Here is a 6,000-nt window from a genome sequence, read left to right as displayed (position 1 = left end):
GACATACGCTGCAGGCAGTTGTCATCTGTCAACCTGGAGAAAAATGCTTGTGGCAGAAGACAAAAGACAAGAATACGGGGCACTGTTACAAGTCTTTTGGGCAACTCTTTGGCAGCCAGCCACCATGGAGGGCTGGCAGGTAATGCAGACGTTGCTAACTCATGTTATGTCATAAGAGAAAATCAAAATACAGAGCAGGAATGCAGAAAATGCTTCAGTACTCCGCCAGCACTTGCTCCCACAGGGCACCAGGGTTTACGATTTACTCCCTTGACTGAGTAAATGACACTGACTTACATAACCGAGTAAATCAAAAACCTGTTTTTGAAGCATCTAAACTGGTACGTAGGAGCACGTCCGTTCCCTGAGTGAGCTGACAATTTGGTGATGCAGCTCTGTTTTTACATGAAGGTTTGTTTCCCCTCTTCGCAAAGAAAGCACGTGGTTAAAGGGTAAACCTATGAGTTCAAAAGCAATCAAAAGGATCCTCTGAATATATTTGCATGGCATCTCATGATTTTCAGTGCATTTTGTGAAGTCTAAGGACAAATGATGGCCTGCACGTATGTTTTTTGACACATAAATGTCAAGGATTGTGTACGTGTATTTGCCTCTAGTTTGTGAACTAGATGACTGCCTGACGTCTCCTCCAGCTGTGCTGCGCTGGTAATACCACTTGTGTTAAAGCATGAGTCAGAATACAAGGTTGCTTTCTTAAAATAAAAAGAAGGCTGCATGTCACTGTCCTTGCTGTGAACATGAGACACTCTCTACGTCAATAACTAGCACCATTTTACAGCTGTTAGCAGACACCTCAGCCTTTGTGCTTTTACACTGCAGTTTATCACCTTCGCTCTACGTGTGTTTCACACACTAATCATGCCCATTGTGGGCCAGGAGCCCTTGGTTTATTTTTCTGTCTCATAAAAATGTGGACACTTCCATCCAAAGACTGAGTTCAGCACAAGATGAACAGACAGATCTTTTTTGTTGTTGTTTTAGTTTAATTAGAAGACTGAAAATGTGTACTTTGGTCCTCGTCAACTATGTGCAGTGTTTTGGAAATCCTGTTTTTATTGTAATCTTCCTTTTTCACTTCCTCTGGACCTTATCACAAGGCTTGATTTAGGGCAGATGCTTTCCTATCTAGTCTTAAGGCAAATACAGATTTTTAAAATTTTTTTTTTGAACCACTTAGCCTCACTCTCCACCTCTGACTTTCAGGCATGGCTGAAGTGGGCATTGTCTGGGTACGTGGCCTAGGGGGGCATCCAGGAGTAAAGCAGCACATTAGCTGTAGCCCCGCTGCCTGTTTTGCCTGTGCCAGAGGTCTGGAGAGCGGAGCTGTTGGCTGACTGCTGCGGGAGGGCTGGGTGTGTAGGGATGGAGACTGCTGGGGAAGGACCGCCTTAGGGCCTGTGGAGTGGGAAGCTTGCCTCCCTGGGGCTTACTCCCTCCAGCACCCTCACAGCTGGGTCCCTTTCCACGGCAGAAACCTTGTCCCATCTTGAGCCCAAAGCTTAAGGGTGGCAGGCTTGGTTTTGCCTCATCTTTAGGGGACGTTCCCCAGTGATGCTTGCTGTCCAGCTGCTGGGCACTGGAGGAAGGCACTGGCTTTGTTACAGAACAGAGAGGGGACTCAGCCTTCCAACACACAAACCACTGGTGTTTCGCTGTGGAGTGCACTGGCCTGCAGCGCAGCCAGAGCTATGGTAGCCATGTGGGTTAGGGTACCTGAGCTGCTTTCATCTGACTAGTTCACGGGTTTGGTATAGATGAAGAAACGCCAGCATGCACTGCAGTGTCAGCCTGCAACTCAAATGGACAGTCCCAGTCCCATATCGATACAAGAGGGCACAGCCTCAAGCTTCTCCAGGGGAGGTTCAGGTTGGACATTAGGAAGAATTTCTTCTCAGAAAGGGTTATTAGACATTGGAATGGGCTGCCCAGGGAGGTGGTGGAGTCACCATCTCTGGAGGGGTTTAAGAAAAGACTGGACATGGCACTTAGTGCCATGGTCTAGTTGACATGGTGGTGTCAGGGCAATGGTTGGACTCGATGATCCCAGAGGTCTCTTCCAACCTGGTTGATTCTGTGATTCTGTGATACTCATGTCATCTTCACTGCCCTTGTCTGTGATCACTGCATTTGGGTGAGCAGGTCCACAGCTTCTGGCGTTGCAGTTGCCAGTTCAGGCTGTGGTGCAAATGAAGTCTAAACCAGGCACAAACTGCAGAGGGACCTACGGTGCTTGCTTGGGGGAAGTCCTATGCCTGGCACTGCTCCCTGACAGTGCTGGCTCACCTTCTTACAACCACATGAGAAGAGCATGTATGCCTTAGCAGAAAACACAGGTGCCTAAATTGGCATGATCTGGCCCTACACTTTAGCCAAGTTGCTTAAAGGCAATTTAAGGAAGGTGCAGCTCAGAGTATCGGGAAGCCTAGTCCAGCAGCACAGCTGGGAGCATCTATTCAGGTGGCTCCTCTCTATATGGATGAGTGAGGCCATGTAACTATAGGAGTTTCATGGGTCTTCAGAGCTTTTGGAGATTAATCATTAACATGAACCCTGGAAGAGGGCACACTAATCCAGCTGGGTTCACTACTGGGTAGGTAGTCTGTGGATTAGGATTTCAGTCTTTTCATTCAGCCAAACCCCAACTCCCTTAAAGTTAATCTCACAATACTCCAGTTGATTTCAACATAACCAGCAGTTTCCTCACTGACTTTAATTGGTATTTATTTGGGTGACAGTGGAGATAAGGACCTAAAAGCATCATTAGTCTAGTGGCACAAGTTGTTAAAAATTAGGATAGTAGGAGGATTACATCTTTCATGAATCAGCAGGGATTTCAGACATTTTTAATAGCCTCAGGATGGTTGAAGCCTCTGAAGTGGCTATGCAAATGTGAGTGTGCCACAGCACCATCAATTCCTGCTGCCAAAACGTTAGCCCTAGAAGCCATTGGATTATAAGTGTTGCTCAAGGCTTATTTTCTCCCTTTCTCTAGCTAGCTCTAGTCCTTTTTCTGTGCATCAGCTCTGCTCTCAAGTGCTAGCTTAGTTTCTCATGGGTACCGTGTTCTAGCACATTTCATATCCGCCATTTACTCTTTGTTCTACTCTTGCCAAAAAAAAAAAAAAAAAAAAAAAGAAGAAGGTGCTCTGCAGGTCTCTCCTCGCCTCTATTCTCTTGATTTTTCCCTGAGCCTTTTTCTCTCTCCTGGTGAGATACCCACAAGGGTTTTTTAGTTACTTGAGTGTTCCTAAGTGGTCTGAAGTACCATGTTCTTTGACTAGAAATCAGAGTATCTGGCACCTTATCTACAGCTGAGCTGCTGTGAGATCTTGGACACGCCATTGCACTTCTCAGTGCATTTGTCTGCCCTCTCTTTGCTGCTTAGCACCCCTCCATCCATAATGTCCTGGTTGGTTATGAGGAGAGTGGAATTTTATATACATGTATGTATTTCTTGAAAGCTGTCAAGCTTCTACTTTTACCTGCAACATTTCCTTACGTGGCGTGATTGCACCCATGGCGGGTAACTCCGACAGGTTCAAAGCTATGCAAAACCGAATCTGCCTCTCTCTTGCTCTCTTTTTTTTTTTTTTTAAAATCCTTTTGTAATGGTTTGAGTGTTTTGCTGTGTGTGAGGTGTGGGTAGATGTTTCTGTGGTTCTCAGAGGAGGGAGGGTGAGGACTGGGTGACAGGGGAAATAGGTGGTGTGGTCATGCAGGTGTTTAGGCAGCGCGTAGGGGGAAGTCGAGTGGTCAAGTCAGGTGCATGGTACTGTATAGGGTGAATATTTGTTGTCTGTTTATTTATACAAGATGTTCCTCAGTGGAAAAAGTGTTCTTTGCATTTTAAGTCTGACTTTCTGGTCGTTTTGCGTACCAGTTTTAAAGCTAGACTGAAAATTTGGATTGATTTAAAAACCACTGACCAAGTTTCGTTCTCTAACTGAGCAGAGTGCCACACAGTTTCACAGGCTGGTTTTCTTTGCCTCAAATTGAGGGTAAAAGAAAGGGCATCCTTTGGGGAACAACTCTTCTTTTGTATTTGTATTAACTAGTTTTATCAGTTTAGAAAGAAAGAGGGCATCAGATTCTGGGATCTCCGTTGCACGGTAAAAGACAGAGGTGGTTTTTTTTCCAGAATTGACTAGTGACTTTTGGATGCATCCAGTTATTTCCTGATGCTATCATCTAATTCATAAATTTTTTGAAGGACCTGCTGTTTAGAAAGTGAGTATTCAACCCTTTGTAGAAATCAGTGCTTTGCAAAGGATCTGAAGCTAGGCATTTACAAATGAAAGCCTCTGAATTAGAGTAATCACTTTGTGAGAAGCATTTTCTTTGAACACAGATTCTTACCTAACCTCCCCTGTGCCCTACTGTAATCCCCAAAGCAGCAAAATGCAGTCCAGATTTCAAGGGAAACATTGGTCTCATCTTTTCTGACATTTGTTGCTGAGATGCCTCTTGTAAAATCCTATGTACTCTAGAAAATGTGAAAAGTAAACAGTAGAGGAAATATGTTCACTAACTAGACTTAGTGAGAGCTTCTGACTAAGAATATGCTCTCTTAGTAATAAGGAAACTGTTTTGAAGTTTGAAAATATGTATTTTGGTCACAATGCATTATTTAGATGATTGATACCGATAATGTTGCGTGCTGTCAAACCATAACACGTGGCCTCTATTTCCAAAGGTGCTGCAATCTGTTACAAAAACACAGGAGAGGTGAACTGGGAAAATAAAACCTACCATTTAATTCTTATTTAAAAATAAGTATCAGCTCAAGCAGCCTGGCCTTTGGCAGGGCTTTTTTACCGAGTCACATGTGCCATGGTCTAGTTGACAGGGTGGTGTCAAGGCAACGGTTGGACTCGATGATCCCAGAGGTCTCTTCCAACCTGGTTGATTCTGTGATTCTGTGATTCTGTGGAACGCTGCCTTTCTTCTTGCACACTGTTGGTTTCCAATCCACTTGCTTTCTCATCTCCCATATTTTGCATTCTTTTACTTTATTATGAACTCCCTTCTTAGCTGCCTAGATATTTGGGGCCAAACGCTCTCCGGCTTTTACTGAGAGTGAAGTGCTCCAAAACCTCCTGTCGCTTGCAGCAAGACTCCAGCAGGATCTGAACACCCGCATCTGTGAACTAAGCAGGTGCTTGGGTTGTTGCTGAAACCTAGAAAGCACCAATTGCAGGCTTTGTGCTATAGTAGTAAAATGTTATATGAGATAATGTGGGCTTTTTCAGGTTTCGTAGGGCTACCCAGCCACCTCTGTGTGTGACATACGGTAGCATCGTCATTACTTCTGAGTCCATTTAATGCATCATCAGTGCATGTTTCCATCAGTTATGAATTTAGGTAGCTCTTTCTTTGTTCCTATTAATGAACTCATCTCCCTTTCTCTGATGACATGCAGAACGCTGACATATTTGATAAGTAGCCTGAGTGGATGGATTTTCTATTGCAGGATTGTTTTTAGGCCATTTGTGGTCACTGCTTCATGTTCTTCACCCGCCATGGAATGTGCTCCTTAACTGGGTGAAGCCTTTTAAACAAGAGAAGAACTGGAACTTTTTTTCAGTTAGAAATTTTGGGACATGTAATGATTTGTGCTCACAGCTTGCAAATCTACTCACAAGTCACAGAATCACAGAATCACAGAATCAGCCAGGTTGGAAGAGACCTTTGGGATCATCGAGTCCAGCCATTGCCCTGACACCACCCTGTCAACTAGACCAGGGCACTAAGTGCCATGTCCAGTCTTTTCTTAAACACATCCAGAGATGGTGACTCCACCACCTCCCTGGGCAGCCCATTCCAGTCGTGGAGGGTCAGTCCAGTGCAGTGGCTATACTTGTCTTACTTGTTTGAGGGCAGTAAGTTGGCCCTGCTCATTTTGGATCTGAAGCTATTCCCTGGGTGATCTTCTCAGTCCTCTGGAGCTCAAAGTACCATTTAGCGGCGGTGCAGTTGTCA

The sequence above is a fragment of the Nyctibius grandis genome, chromosome 23 (assembly GCF_013368605.1).
Source record: "Nyctibius grandis isolate bNycGra1 chromosome 23, bNycGra1.pri, whole genome shotgun sequence".
Lineage (NCBI taxonomy): Eukaryota > Metazoa > Chordata > Aves > Nyctibiiformes > Nyctibiidae > Nyctibius > Nyctibius grandis.
The sequence above is the reverse complement of the archived record's forward strand: the minus strand, read 5'-3'. Positions refer to the sequence as shown.